The sequence below is a fragment of the Budorcas taxicolor genome, chromosome 8 (assembly GCF_023091745.1).
Source record: "Budorcas taxicolor isolate Tak-1 chromosome 8, Takin1.1, whole genome shotgun sequence".
NCBI lineage: Eukaryota > Metazoa > Chordata > Mammalia > Artiodactyla > Bovidae > Budorcas > Budorcas taxicolor.
Window position 1 is genome coordinate 35,925,085 of NC_068917.1, and position 17,253 is coordinate 35,942,337.

Consider the following 17,253-nt stretch of genomic DNA (forward strand, 5'->3'; position numbering starts at 1 on the left):
GGGTAACTGTCTTTCATCATCTGCTATATACTAATCCCAATAATTAGATTGCTTTGCCTATCAATCTGTCGTCTATTAAAATACATCCCTTTTATAGTTTCAGGTAGTACTGTTAAAGCTGTTCAACAGAGTGAGTTAGAAGTCTTTCTAGGGCCCAAAATTAGCTATACTTCATACAAAACACTTAAGTTTAATTACTTTAGTTAAGGGGTTTCTGGGTTGGTTCAGCTGGTAAAGAATCTACCTGCAATGCAGGACACACAGGAGATGCAGGTTAGATCCTTAGGTTGAGAAGATCCCCTGAAAGAGGAAATGACAATTCACTCCAGTATTCTTGCCTTAAAAAGTCCCATGGACAGAGCAGCCTGGTGGGCTACCTTTCAGAGTCGTAAAGAGTTGGATATCACTGAGCAACTAAGCATGCATGCCTGCACACATGCAGTTCAGTTTAATTCATACAGTCTCCTTTAAAATATCTATAAAATGGAAATAAAATATTTCTCCCATGGGTTTTTTGTCATGATTACATAATAAAATGTATGAAAAGTTCCTGGGCAGGGATTGACAAAGAGTAAATAATTTTCTATATTGCCATCTATGTTGTTTTCTCTGTTACTACTGTGCTAACTGTTTGTCTCCTAGGATGCTTGCTTTCTTTCAAAATGTCCCTAATTTAAAGACATCTAAGTTTTATTCTGAGGCTTTTTTTTTTTTCTCCTATGTATCTTCCTACTCTCAAGGTCAGACTTGAACAGCTGTAATACCAAGTACAGTTTACCCTTGAACAATGCATGGATTGTGGGCACTGATTTTCCAATGCAGTCATATAAAAACTTACATTTGGCCCTCCATATCCATAGCTCCACAGAAACAAATTTAAACAACCATGGATTCAACTGGCATGAATTATATAGTACTGTAGTATTTATTACTGAACAAATTAATGTAGAAGTCAACTTGTTCATCTCAAACCTATGTTGTTTAAGAGTCAACTGCATGTACGTCTATCTTTGTTTTTTTATCAACCATCTGGGTGTAAATATCAATATTTTATTCTCTTCAAAGCATTTCACATTGGAATTACTAAAACTTATTCAAAGATATTCTCTAGCTTCGATTTGCACTGTCCAAAGCCCTTTGGAAATGTCAATCTTGTCTAACAGAATTTGAGAATTTCTTGACTAATTGTGAAGTCAACTATTCTAAAAACTGCTTATTGTTCATTTTCAACAGGAACGCAAAAATAACTGGTTAAATTGGGTACTGTGATCATCTGCTGAAGTGTGAAAAAGATTTTGCAGAGCTTCCGTCATCTAAGGAGAGTCAATTAGTACCTAAACTATAATTACATAACTAAAATATGGTTGTATATTTATAGATTTAGATTAGATTATATTAAGCTAAATCTACTTTAAAGACTTACAGAGCATACAATCACTGATCAAATTCTAAATACCATATTAAATTGAAAACAAGATTAGACTATTTAAATGAAAATAAATAATAACGTTTGAAAACAGTGATGACACATAAAAACAAAATTTTACTTGATTAACTATTTAGTTGATTTTAAATGGGCACATGACAGCAAAATAGAGCTCAGAGAGTTAACACCATATGAAATTAATACTTTTATTCAGTGAAATGAGGCAAATCTGCATTTGAGCTTCCAAAATGTAAAAAGAACGCAGGCCTTGAAATTGCATAGGAACAATATTGCATAGCAACCTGGAATGTTAGGTCCATGAATCAAGGTAAATTGGAAGTAGTCAAATTGGAGATGGCAAGAGTGAACATCAACATTTCAGAAGTCAGAAACTTAAATGGACCCAAACGGGAGAATTTAATTCAGATGACCATTATATCTACAACTGTGGGCAAGAATCCTTAGATGAAATGGCGTATCCCTCATAGTCAACGGGAATCTGAAATGCAGTATGTGTGTGCAATCTCAAAAATGACAATGATCTTTGTTCATTTCCAGGGCAAACCATTCAATATCACAGTAATCCAACTCTAAGTCCCAACCACTAATGCCAAAGAAGCTGAAGTTGAATGGTTCTATGATAATCTACAAAACCTTCTAGAACTAACACCAAAAAAGATGTCCTTTTCACCATAGGGGAAAGGAATGCAAAAGTAGGAAGTCAAGAGATACATGGAGTAACAGGCAAGATTGGCCTTAGAGTACAAAATGAAGCAAGGCAAAGGCTAACAGAGTTTTGACAAGAGAATTCACTGGTCATAGCAAACATCCTCTTCAAACAACAGAAGGGATGACTCTACACATGGGCATCACCAGACAATCATCTGATTTCATACTGAAATCAGATTGATTATATTCTTTACAGCTGAAGATGGAGAAGCTCTATACAGTCAGCAAAAACTAGACTGGGCGCTGACTGTGGCTCAGACCATTATTGCAAAATTCAGACTTAAATTGAAGAAAGTTGGGAAAACCACCAGACCATTCAGATATGACCTAAATCAACTCCTCTATGACTATCCAGTGGATTTGACAGACAGACTCAAGGGATTAGATCTGATAGACAAAGTTCCTGAAGAACTATGGACAGAGGTTCATGATGTGGTACAGCAGGTAGTAATCAAGACCATCCTCGAGAAAAAGAAATGCAAAAAGGCAAAATGGTTGTCTGAGGAGGCCTTAAAATAGCTGAGAAAAGAAGACAAGCAAAAGGAAAAGGAGAAAAGGAAAGATATACACATCTGAATGCAGAGTTCCAAAGAAGAGCAGGGAGAGATATGAAAGCCTTCCTCAGTGATCAATGCAAAGAAATAGAGGAAACAATAGAATGGGACATCTGGGGATCTCTTCAAGAAAATTAGAGATATCAAGGAAATATTTCATGCAAAGACAGACACAATAAAGGACAGAAACCATGTGGACCTAAAACAAGCAGAAAATACTAAGAAGTGATGGCAAGAATACACAGAATAACTATACAAAAAAAAAAAAAAAAAAAAAACAAACAATCTTAATGACCCAGATAAACATCATAGTGTGATCACTCAGAGGCACACATCCTGAAATGCAAAGTCAAGTGGGCCTTAGGAAGCATCACTGTAAACAAAGCTAGTGGAGGTGATGGAATTCCAGTTGAGTTATTTCAGATCCTAAAAGATGATCCTGTGAAAGGGCTGCATTCAATATGCCAGCAAATTTGGAAAAGTCAGCAGTGGCCAAATAACAGGAAAAGGTCAGTTTTCATTCCAATCCCAAAGAAAGGCAATGGCAAAGTATGTTCAAACTACAGCACTATTGCACTCATCTCACTTGCTAGCAAAGTAATGGTCAAAATTCTCAAAGCAGTTCCAGATGTTCAAGCTAGATTAGAAAAGACAGAGGAACCAGAGATCAAATTGCCAACATCCATTGGATCCTAGAAAAATCAAGAGAGCTCCAGAAATACATCTACTTTTGCTTTATTGACTATGCCAAAGCATTTGACTATGTGGGTCAAAACAAGCTGCGGAAAATCCTTCAAGAGACAGCAATACCAGTCCTGAGAAATCAGTATGCAGGTCAAGAAGCAACAGTTAGAACCAGATATGAAACAATGGACTGGTTCCAAGTTGAGAGAGGATGATGTTAAGGCTGTATAATGTCACCCTGCATATTTAACTTATGTGCACAGTACATCATGCAAAATGCCAGTCTGGGTGAAGCATAAGCTGGAATCAAGATTGCTGGAAGAAATATCAATAACATCAGATATTCAGATGACACCACCCTTATGGCAGAAAGTGAAGAAGAACTAAAGAGCCTCTTGACGAAAGTGAAAGAGGGGAGTAAAAAAGCTGGCTTAAAACTCAACATTCAAAAAACTAAGATCATGGCATCCAGTCCCATCACTTCATGCAAATAGATGAGGAACAATGGAAACAGTGACAGACTTTATTTTGGGGCCTCAAAAATCACTCTGGATGGTACTGCAGCCATGAAATTAAAAGATGCTGGTTCCTTGGAAGAAAAGCTATGACTAACCTAGATAGCATATTAAAAAGCAGAGACATTACTTTGCCTACTAAGGTCTGTTTAGTCAGAGCTATGGTTATTCCATTGGTTATGTATGGATGTGAGAGTTGGACCACAAAGAAAGCTGAGCACTGAAGAACAGATGCTTTGGAATTGTGGTGTTGGAGAAGACTCTTGAGAGTCCTTTGGACTGCAAGGAGATCCAACCAGTCAGCCCTAAAGGAAATCAATCCTGAATATTCATCGAATGGACTGAGGCTGAAGCTGATGCTCCAATACTTTGGCCACTCCATGTGAAGAACTGACTCACTGGAAAAAATCCTGATGCCGGGAAAGATTGAAGGCAGGAGGAAAAGGGGACAACAGAAAAAGAGATGGTTGGATCGCATCCCCGACTCGATGGACACGAGTTTCAGTCGCAAAGAGTTGGACACAACTGTTCAACAGAACTGAACTGTACTGATGCCTTGAAAAGATAGAAAAAACACACTACTCATACCCCATTAAGTTTTTAAACTAAGAATGTCAAATACTTTCATTAACAACATTTCTAGCTCTTACTTCTTATGGTCCAGAGAGAACTTCATCAAAACCCTTGAATGTTTATAATAAAAGAATGCATGTAAAGATATTCTGAAATCCTTTTAGCACAGTGTATAAGACTTTTGAGTGCCTTAAGAACACCAATACATGATAAATGGAAATTCACTTCAATTCCTACTTTCACATAAAATCTCTACATAAAAGATAAATTACATTATTTAAAGTAACCTTAATAATGAGATGCTCTTGTGCTCAGTCACTTCAACAGTTTCTGACTCTTTGCATCCCTATGGACTGTAGCCTACCAGGCTACTCTGTCCATGGGATTCTTTAGGCAAAAATACCGGAATGGGTTGCTGTGCCCTCCTCCAGGGGGTATCTTCCCAACTGTGCCCTCCTCCAGTTGGTATCTTCCCAACTCAGAGATCTAAGTTGAGTCCCTTCCATCTTCTTCATTGACAGGCAGGTTCTTTACTACTAGCCCCAATAATGAGAGAGTATATTAGAAAAATTACATGTTACTAGAGGAGAAAGCACTCAGAGTTTTAGAATCATAATAAAGGAGACATAGGTAGATCTGACCACATCAGAACAAGTAGAGGATACGCAAGAATGGTAGGGGAATTAGACATACAATATAAACAATTTAACAAAATTCAGACCAGTCTTCAAGACACCACAATTTATCTCTCTCCGTGTATTTACATGTAAGTATCAGGTAAATATATGAAAGACTATTTGCTTATTAGCTATAAAAGAAAATCCCTAGAGTAAGATCACAGTTTGTAAATGTATTTTTTAGGGAGCAAAGGAGTGTTGATGCAATGATATATACAGACACCACTGACTGGACAGTTGTACTATCATGCTATTAGTCCGAGAAAATAAGATGTTTGGTAATCATGAAATAAAAGTATTACATTTTTCATTTGAGAGAAATGAAAGTATATCTTTTCTGGTATATATCTTTCCCTAATATTTGAGGCAAGTACCACTAAGCCTTTATCAACTACATATTTCCAAGTTAATGTAGTAGGCAGAAGTGCATTTAGCTCAATTTGAAGTTTTTCACCCATGTTGCCACAGGAACTGAATTAGCAGATACATTTACAATTTATTTTTTAATATCAGCCTTCAGCTGTGATTTAGAAAACTTCTATTTTCATATTTCAGAAGTCAAAATATAAATGGTATATAGGATAAAAGGAAATCCTAGAGTCTCTATGTGATTCTGGCCCTTTCTTTTTTGTTTTCCAAAATCATTGAGAGGGACCTTGGTGCAGAAATCTGAACTATTTAACAGAGCCACTGCTATAGAAAAGACCCTAAACCTGATATGGGGAAGTTATAAGAAATATGAGGCATTAATCCAAACCCAAGAAGCTCAAGTATCATCAAAGAAACAACACATCTATAATTTAAAAGCTAAATAACATTCAAAGCCTTTATTTGACACTATATGACCATTAAGGCTTCAATAAGTCTGACCAATTCTTTAACATAAAACTATAGATTGTTCAGAAATATCAAGTCAGAAAATTTTGACTTCAATTCTAGTTATGACAGTTGAGTCTGTTTTATAACTTATCTGATCTTTGTACTGCCTTGTTCACAATCGGAAATATTAAAAGAAATTCTTATGCCATTTAAATATTTAAACATTTAAAAGAATAAACTAAAGGTAGGCACAGTATATGAATCCTCCTGCAATGCAGAAGACCCATGTTCTATTCCTGAGTCAGGAAGATCCCCTGGAGAAGGGAACAGCTACCCACTCTAGTATTCTTGCCTGGAGATTTCAGAGAAACCTGGTGGGTTACAGTCCATGAGGTGGCAAAGAGTTGGACACGACTGAATGACTAACATTTTCACTTTCACTTTCAAGTATAGTATATAAAATGTATCAATACTAATGTACTCAACAACTCAGTTCAGTTCAGTTCAGTCGCTCAGTCATGTCCAACTCTTTGTGACCCGATGAATCACAGCACGCCAGGCCTCCCTGTCCATCACCAACTCCCAGAGTTCACTCAGATTCACGTCCATCGAGTCAGTGATGCCATCCAGCCATCTCATCCTAGGCTGATGAAATATTGCTTGTATTCTGAAAGCTGCATTTTGTCCTTATATATCTCTCTCTCCACAGTGATAATCATTATTTCTATTAATTGTTCTTGGTTATTTTCTATTTTATTAAGACTTTAGAAAAATAGAATCATACAGTGTGCAACTTGCAGTTTTCAATGTATAACTGATTTATATTTATGCATGTTAATGTATGTAGTTGAAATTTATTTTTTACTTTCCATGATTTTTATTATAAACATAAAAGTAAATTTAATTAACCCTTTTCTTTATGGACATTTAGGTTGTTTCTGGTAGCTCAGATGGTATAGAATCTGCCTGCAATACAGGAGACCAAAGTTCAATCCCTGGGTTGGGAAAATTCCCTGGAAAAGGAAAAGGACATGGCAACTCACTCCAGTATTCTTGCCTGGAGAATTCTGTGGACAGAGGAGCCTGGCAGGCTACATACAGTACATGGGATCATAAAGAGTTGGACACAACTGAGTGACTAACACTTTCACTTTTCAGGTTATTTCTATTTTCAGAATATTTTAAAAAGTATTCCTATAAAATATTGTTGTATATGTTCACATGCAATGATTTGTTCATTTTCCTATCTCCTTAATTATTTTAAAGCCTATCTTTATTATATTTTCCTTCATCAGAACTTCAATTCTTCTTTAAAAAAAAAAATTTCTTCATATTATGATTCTGCTGATTTGCAATGTTTATTGCTTATTTATGTGAATATGTGGGCCTGAAAGTGTTATTTATTGCTTATAGTAATTCTTATTCATGACTTCATCTGTTGAGAAACTCAGTCTTCTAAGTTTCTTAGTCTTAGAACCTGTTTAATCTCTTTCTATTTTTAAAGAGTATACTTGTAAAGATATTTTGTATATTTTTAAAGATATCTTGGGTAAAGTACTAGTAGGCAGATCCATTTCATACTAAATTTTAAGCTTTTCAAGGATTAAGTGATAAATTTACAAAAGTTATTGCAAAAAAGAAAAACAGAAAAGTTCCCAATTTATTTTCTGATGTTAGGAAAATTCTGACACGAATTAAGACAGAAAAGGTATTACAAGGAAAGAAAATGAAAACTCAACATCATTAATAACACACAAAGCACAAACTACCTGTAAATCCAATCTAGCTATATAAAATAAATACATTGTGATGAATTATGTTTCTTCACCAAAATACAAAGTTGGTTTAAATTTGGAAAGTCTGTGTAACTCATTAATAGAGTAAAAGAGGAAAAACAAAATGCAGGATAATCTCAATAGATTAAAATGAAAGTATTTGGCAATATTCACACTCATTCATGGTAAAAACCTTTAGCAAACACAAACGGAAGGAAGTGTTCTTCACTTAATTAAGGAATATTTCTAAAACCCACAGCCAACATCTTGATGAGAGACTGAATATATTACCTTTAAGACTGGGACCAAGGCAAGGAGGCCTTAATCATCACTTCTGTTCAAACTTTTACAGAGGAATCTAGGCAGTTTGAATAGGTAAATACATGCCAATAAAAGTAATAAAGATGAGAAAGGAAGAATCAACACTAATTATTTAGCAACAGCATCATTGTATATGGAGACAGTCCTGTAAAATCAACAGAAATCTAAAACAAATAAGTTCATCAGGATAAAGATGTACAAGAAATATATGAGAAATATAAGATGAAGTCATGAAAGAAAAAAAATGAAGTTAGTCATTAATAAATGAAATATAAAATTAAACTATCATTAAAAATAGCTTAAAATAAAATATTTGCAATTATTAAAAAAATTAAACTCCTTGCTTTGAAATCTATAAAATATTGTTGACAAAAATTTGCAGAAGCCTAAATATGTGAAGAGATATACTATACTCATGGATTAGATATTGAATCCTTCAACAATGTTTCATAGATTCAGTGCATTTGTAATCTAAATTCTAATAGAATTTTTTGAAAATATTAGCAAGTTCATTTTAAGCTTGATAAGGAAATGTAAAAAACCTAGAATGTCTTTAAAATTATATAATAAAAAAATTAGGGGATTTAAATCACTTCATTTGAAGTCTTAGTACAAAATTTCATTAAGACAGTAGAGTTGTCACATAAAATATAAAAATAAACTATTGAAACTGCATAGTTTCCAAAAATAGAGCCATACAATGACATTGAATTGCTTTTCCATGGAGGTATTAAATAATGAATCCTGTATGCACTTTATTAAACACAAGGAGTTCAACTGAAAGGGCCCATACTGTATGCATATAAAGTTCAAGAACAATCTAATTTAATTTAATGTGACAAAAATTAGAAAGTGGTTGCAGAATCAAAGTAAAATAAATAAATAGAAAGAGACATGGCAAAATTTTCTTATTTTACTTGGTGGTGCATGGGTAAAGAAAAACATCAAAGCTCATCAAACTGAACATTTAGGATCTTTAACTTTTTCTATGTTAACTACATTTCAACAAAATATAATTAGAAAATAAGTTCATAAGGATAACAATATGAATATGTAGAAAGTACAGTACCAGTGGCCTGAAATGTTCTTTTGCCAATTACTTGAGATAAAGCATAGGAAGAAGCCAAAGGCCTGATAATTATTTTTTCTTGCAAATTCTCCTAAGAGATTTGAATTTAATCCTGTAAGCTTGAGACAAAATTGGAGGATTTTATATAAAGAAATGAACTGATGGGTTTAACCTCTTAGAAAGATCACTTAGGCATCTGACATAGTAGGACAAAATAGCACAGTACATTAATTAGTACTGTCAGTTGGCTAGTATGATAAGAAATAATGAGGACCTGAATCTGAGAAGCACCGGTGGCAATGTAAAGTGAAAGGAGATATTCAGATTCTAAAGAATGAAAGTTGCATGTAATTAGTTGGGCAGCTGTCAAAACTACATTTTGGGTTTCTGGCAATAGAAGAGGTTTCTTCAACAGAATAGGAAATGGAAGAGAAAGTGCTTCTCTGGAGGACATAAATTTTGTTTAATTTGGCATGTTGAAATTGGTATGTCTCAGAACCACGTAGGTTTAAAAAACAACAACAACAAAAAAGCCTAGCAAATAATAATTCAGTGAATTTTTACCTTTGGATAAGAGTTTTGCTTGGGCTACATCACTTATAGTCCTAAACATACAGGTATAAAAGTAAACATATAAAACTATGGAGTTTTACAGATATTATCTATCACCTTCAATCACACCTTTTACTGAACAAGTTGAACTGCTTACTATTTGCAGCAAAGTATGACACACATCATGGGGAAACATTGGCCACCTCAGTAAATGGATGTTATAAAAGACTTATTAAAGGATTTGGACTTAGGTTAGTAAGGAAATATTTAATGAAAGCAGTGTTTTGCTTGGCATGAGACACTTTTCCTTTATTAGGCAATAAAGGAAAAACTATGGTTAGGCATCTTAAAAAAAAAAAATCTATAGGGAAGGGAGATTAGAGCACAGCTAAGACTTTATTTTTGGGGGCTCCAAAATCACTGCAGATGGTGACTGCAGTGAAATTAAAACACGCTTACACCTTGGAAGAAAAGTTATGACCAACCTAGATAGCATGTTGAAAAGCACAGACATTACCTTGCTAACAAAGGTCCATCTAGTCAAGGCTATGGTTTTTCCAGTGGTCATGAATGGATGTGAGAGTTGGACTGTGAAGAAAGCTGAGCACTGAAGAATTGATGCTTTTGAACCGTGGTGTTGGAGAAGACTCTTGAGAGTCCCTTGGACTGCAAGGAGATCCAACTAGTCCATTCTGAAGGAGATCAGCCCTGGGATTTTTTTGGAAGGAATGATGCTAAAGCTGAAACTCCAGTATTTTGGCCACCTCATGTGAAGAGTTGACTCATTGGAAAAGACTCTGATGCTGGGAGGGATTGGGGGCAGGAGGAGAAGGGGATGACAGTGGATGAGATGGCTGGATGGCATCATGGACTCGATGGACGTGAGTCTGAGTGAACTCCAGGAGTTGGTGATGGACAGGGAGGCCTGGCATGCTGCAATTCATGGGGTCACAAAGAGTCGGACATGACTGAGGAACTGAACTGAATTGAACTGAAAGCTGAATTGGTGAAGGAATAGTCAGTGACTCATTTTAGCCAAGTTTACTTGGCATTCTCTGGCACAGGAAGCATTCCAGTTTTATCTGTATTCAGTCATCACTATGAGAGTTCTTACTTTTGTCTTGAAACAGTATGGTCACAGAATAACCTTATCTGACATTTCTGTTCTATGAAATAGTTTCTTCTCCACAAGAGAATGCCAGGACCTAACTGAAAGTGCCAAACTGTAGTAGTACTAGGGTCTGAATGACAGCACCAGCCCAGCTTTTGCTTATCAAGGACTGGTTTATCTTTCTCAATATGAAACACGATTAGGTAGATGGCAATTGGGATTGAAGGAGGGCCAAATCAGAATTTTCAGGAATATTAGTAACTTAAGAAATTTTCTGTTGTTGTTCAGTCACTAAGTTGTGTCCGACTTTTTGCGATCCCATGGACTTGTAGCACGCCATGGTCCTCTGTTCTCCACTACCTCCCTGAGTTTGCTCAAATTAATGTCCATTGAATTGGTGATAAAATTTTTAAGAGAAAAATTTTAAGAGAAGGTATAATTGAAGAGATTGGAGAAAAAACATAAAGTTTTAAGGAAAAAGAGGATGGAGTAATAGGAAACAAAGAAATCTTTCAAGAACGGGGCTGTTAACTAGAGAACCATGTTGTTGTTAGTTGCTCAATCTATGTCCAACGCTTTGGACGCCATTGACTTTAGCCCACCAGGTTCCTCACTCCAGGGATTTCTCAGGAAAGAATACCAGGGATCAAGTCCACGTTTCTGGTGTCTCTTGCTTGGCAGGCAGATTCTTACCACTGTTACACCTGGGAAGCCCCCAGGAGAGCCATGCTGAGCTGTGTTGTGCTTAGTTGCTCAGTCATGTCTGACTCTTTGCGACTCCATGGACTGTAGCCTGCCAGGCTCCTCTGTCCATGGGGATTCTCTAAGCTAGAATACTGGAGTGGGTTGCCATGCCCTCCTCTAGGGGATCTTCCCAACCCAGGGAATGAATCCAGGTCTTCCGCATTGTAGGCAGATTCTTTACTGTCTGACCCACGAGGGAAACTCAAGAAAACTGAAGTGGGTAGTCTATCCCTTCTCCAGAGGATCTTCCCAACTCAGGAATTGAACTAGGTTCTCCTGAATTGCAGACAGATTCTTCACCATCTGAGCTACATGGGAAGCCCAAGAGAGCCATGTGCACTGTTTAATGGCTAAAAAATTGCTAGGATATTTTGTAAGTTTCAGTTATCTTTTAAATATCAAGTTCAGTGGGAAGGAAGGTGTTTGTGAGGATGGGAAAACATGGAGGCATACTTATGCAAGCATATTTAAATAATTAGTTCATAATAGTCATCATATAGTCATAGAGTTATCCATGAAACCGTTATTCCTTTAACTTTTTAATATGTTAAATATGTATTAACCATTTTTACATGTCCTTGCAAAAGTGGCTAGATTACTAACTAAGATATAAAAAGATAAAAACTATACTTTCATATAAGTGAGAGTCTTACCTATATAAGCTATAGAATATATTTGTTAAGAACAGACATGATTTAAATTGTTTATTTTTTAATATAAATTTATTTTAATTGGAGGCTAATTACTGTCTAATATTGTAGTGGTTTTGACATACATTGACATGGATCTGCCATGGGTGTACATGTGTTTCACATCCTGAACCCCCTCTCTCCTCCCTCCTCATCCTATCCCTCTAGGTCATCCCAGTGCACCATCCCTGAGCACACTGTCTCATGCCTCGAACCTGGACTGGCAATCCACTTAACAATTAACTTAATAATATACATGTTTCAATGCCATTCTCCCAAATCATCTCACCCTTGCCCTCTCCCACAAGTCCAAAAGAATGTTCCATACATCTGTGTCTGTTTTGCTCCCTCACATATAGGGTTATCATTACCATCTTTCTAAATTCCATATATGTGCCTTAGTATACTGTATTTGTGTTTTTCTTTCTGGCTTACTTCACTCTGTATAATAGGCTCCAGTTTCATTCACCTCATTAGAACTGATTCAAATGTATTCTTTTTAATGACTGAGTAATATTCCATAGTGTATATGTGCCACAGCTTTCTTATCCATTCGTCTGCTGATGGACATTTAGGTTGCTTCCAATCCTAACTATTATAAACAGTGCTGTGATGAACATTGGGGTACATGTGTCTCTTTCAGTTCTGGTTTCCTCCGTGTGTATGCCCAGCAATGAGATTGCTGGGTCATATGGCAGTTCTTTTTCCAGTTTTTTAAGGAATCTTCACACTGCTCCCCATAGTGTCTGTACTAGTTCGCATTCCCACCAACAGTGTAAGAGGATTCCCTTTACTCAACACCCTCTACAGCATTTATTTTTTGTAGACTTTTGGATAGCAACCATTCTGACTGGCATGAGATGGTACCTTATTGTGGTTTTGATTCACGTTTCTCTGATAATGAGTGATGTTGAGCGTCTTTTCATGTATTTCTTAGCTATTTGTATGTCTTCTTAGGAGAAATATATGTTTAGTTTTTTTGGCCCTTTTTTGATTGGGTCATTTATTTTTCTGGAATTGAGCTACAGGAGCTGCTTGTATATTTTTGAGATTAATTCTCTGTCAGTTTCTTCACTTGCTATTATTTTCTCCCAGTCTGAAAGTTGTCTTTTCACCTTGCTTATAGTTTCCTTTGTTGTGCAAAAGCTTTTAATTTTAATTAAGTACAATTTTTTAATTTTTTCTTTTATTTCCATTACTCTGGGAGGTGGGTCATAGAGGATCTTGCTGTGATTTATGTTGGAGAGTGTTCTGCCTTTTTTCCTCTAGCAGTTTTATAGTTTCTGGTCTTACATTTAGATCTTTAACCATTTTGAGTTTATTTTTGTGTATCGTGTTAGAAATTGTTCTAGTTTCATTCTTTTACAAGTGGTTGACCAGTTTCCCAGAACCACTTGTTAAAGAGACTGTCTTTTCTCCATTGTATATTCTTGTCTCCTTTGTCGAAGATAAGGTGTCCATAGGTGTGTGGAAATATCTCTGGGCTTTCTATTTTGTTCCATTGATCTATATTTCTGTCTTTGTGCCAGTACCATACTGTCTTGATGACTGTGGCTTTGTAGTATGGCCTGAAGTCAGGCAGGTTGATTTCTCCAGTTTCATTCTTTCTCAAGATTGCTTTGGCTATTTGAGGTTTTTTGTATTTCCATAGAAATTGTAAAATTATTTGTTCTAGTTCTGTGAAAAATACTGTTGGTAGTTTGATAGGGATTGCATTGAATCTATAGATTGCTTTGTGTTATATACACATTTCCACTATATTAATTCTTACAATCCATGAACATGGTATATTTCTCCATTTTTTGTGTCCTCTTTGATTTCTCTCATCAGTGTTTTAAAGTTTTCTATATATAGGTCTTTTGTTTCCTTAGGTAGATATATTCCTAAGTATTTTATTCTTTTCATTGCATTTCATTAAGGAATTGTTTCCTTAATTTCTCTTTCTGTATTCTCATTGTTAGTGTATAGGAATGCAAGGGATTTCTGTGAGTTAATTTTATATCCTGCAAATTTACTCTATTCATTGATTAGCCCTAGGAATTTTCTGGTGGAGTCTGTAGCGTTTTCTATATACAGGATCATGTCATCTGCAAACAGTGAGATTTTACTTCTTTTTTTTCAATCTGGATTCCTTTTATTTCTTTTTCTTCTCTCATTGTTCTGGCAAAAACTTCCAAAACTATATTGAAGAGTGGTGAGAGTGGGTACCCTTGTCTTGTTCCTGAATTTATGGGAAACGCTTTCAAATTTCCACCATTGAGGATAAGGTTTGTTGTGGGTTTGTCATATATTGCTTTCATTATGTTGAGGTATGTTCCTTCTATTCCTGCTTTCTGGAGGGTTTTTATCATAAATGGATGTTGAATTTTGTCAAAGGCTTTCTCTGGATCTATTGAGATAATCATATGGTTTTTATCTTTCAATTTGTTAATGTGGTGTATTACATTGATTGACTTGTGGATATTGAAGTATCCTTGCATTCCTGGGATAAAGCCCACTTGGTCATGATATATGATCTTTTTAATGTGTTGTTGGATTCCATTTGCTAGAATTTTGTTAAGGATTCTTGCATCTAAGTTCATCAGTGATATTGGCCTGTGGTTTTCTTTTTTTGTGGCATCTCGGTCTGGTTTTGGTATTAGGGTGATGGTGACCTCATAGAATGAGTTTGAGTAGGATACGTGTTCAGTTCCTTTCAGTTGCTCAGTCATGCCTGACTCGTTGTGACCCAGTGATTGCAGCATGCCAGGCCTCCCTGTCCATCACCAAGTCCCAGAGTTCACTCAGACTCACGTCCATCGAGTCCGTGATGCCATCCAGCCATCTCATCCTCTGACGTCCCCTTCTCCTCCTGCCCCCAAACTGTCCCAGCATCAGAGTCTTTTCCAAAGAGTCAACTCTTCACATGAGGTGGCCAAAATACTGGAGTTTCAGCTTTAGCATCATTTCTTCCAAAGAAATCCCAGGGCTGATCTCCTTTGGAATGGACTGGTTGGGTCTCCTTGCAGTCCAAACAACTCTCAAGAGTCTTCTCCAACACCACACTTCAAAAGCATCAATTCTTCACCGCTCAGCCTTCTTCACAGTCCAACTCTCACATCCATACATGACCACTGGAAAAACCATAGCCTTAACTAGATGGACCTTTGTTGGCAAAGTAATGTCTCTGCTTTTCAATATCCTGTCTAGGTTGGTAATAACTTTTCTTCCAAGGAGTAAGTGTCTTTTAATTTCATGGCTACATTCACCGTCTGCAGTGATTTTGGAGCCCCCCCAAAATAAACTCTGACACTATTTCCACCGTTTCCCCATCTATTTCCCATGAAGTGATGGGACCAGATGCCACGATCTTCATTTTCTGAATGTTGAGCTTTAAGCCAGCTTTTTCACTCTCCACTTTCACTTTCATCAAGAGGCTTTTTAGTTCCTCTTCACTTTCTGCCATAAGGGTGGTGTCATCTGTATATCTGAGGTTATTGACATTTCTCCTGGCAATCTTGATTCTAGCTTGTGTTTCTTCCAGCCCAGCGTTTCTCATGATGTACTCTGCATATAAGTTAAAGAAGCAGGGTGACAATATACAGCCTTGAGGTACTCCTTTTCCTATTTGGAACCAGTCTGTTGTTCCATGTCCAGTTCTACCTGTTGCTTCCTGACCTGCATACAGATTTCTCAAGAGGTAGGTCAGGTGGTCTGGTATTCCCATCTCTTTCAGAATTTTCCACAGGTTATTGTGATCCACACAGTCAAAGGCTTTGGCATAGTCAATAAAGCAGAAATAGATGTTTTTCTGGAACTCTCTTGCTTTTTTGATGATCCAGCGGATGTTGGCAATTTGATCTCTGGTTTCTCTGCCTTTTCTAAAACCAGCTTGAACATCTGGAAGTTCATCATTCACGTATTGCTGAAGCCTGGCTTGGAGAATTTTGTGCATTATTTTGCTAGAGTGTAAAGATAGGTGTTAGCTTTTCTCTAAATTTTTGGTAGAATTCAGCTGTGAAGTCTTCTGGTCTTGGGCTTTTATTTCCTGGAATATTTCTGATTATAGTTTTGTATTCAGTGCTTGTGATGGTTTTGTTAAGATTTTCTGTTTCTTCTTGGTTCAGTTTTGGAAAGTTATACTTTGCTAAGAATTTGTTCTTTTCCTCCAGGTTGTCCATTTTATTGCCATATCCTTGCTGATAGTAGTCTCTTATGATCCTTGGTATTTCTGTGTTGTCTGTTGTGATCTCTCCGTTTTCATTTCTAATTTTGTTGATTTCGTTCTTCTCCCTTTGTTTCTTGATGAGTCTGGCTAATGGTTTGTCTATTTTATTTATCTTCTCAAAGACCCAGCTTCTGCCCTAAGTTTTAAGATTTCTTTACTTCTACTAACCCTGGGGTTCTTAATTTCTTCCTTTTTTAGTTGCCAAGGTGTACAGTTAGGTTATTCATTTGAGGTTTTATTTTATTTTATTTTTTTCTTTCTTGAGGTAAGCCTGTATTGCTATGAACCTTCCCCTTAGTGCTGCTTTTACAGTGTCCCATAGGTTTGGGGTTGTTGTGTTTTCACTTTCATTCATTTCTATGAATATATTGATTTCTTTTTTTTATTCTGTGATTTGTTTGTTATTCAGCAACGTGTTGTTCAGTCTCCATATGTTGGAATTTTTAATAGTTTTTCTCCTGTAACTGACATCTCATCTTACTGCATTGTGGTCAGAAAAGATACTGGGAAATATTTCAATTTTTTTTTTTAATTTACTAAAGCTAGATTTATGGCCCAGGATGTGATCTATCCTGGAGAAGGTTCCATGTGCACTTGAGAAAAAGGTGAAATTCATTGTTTGGGGGTGAAATGCCCTATAGATATCAATTAGGTCTAACTGGTCTATTGTATCATTTAAAGTTTGTGTTTCCTTGTTAATTTTTTGTTTAGTTGAGCTATCTTTAGGTGTGAGTGGGGTATTAAAGTCTCCCACTATTATTGTGTTATTGTTAATTTCCCTTTCATACTTGTTAGCATTAGTCTTACA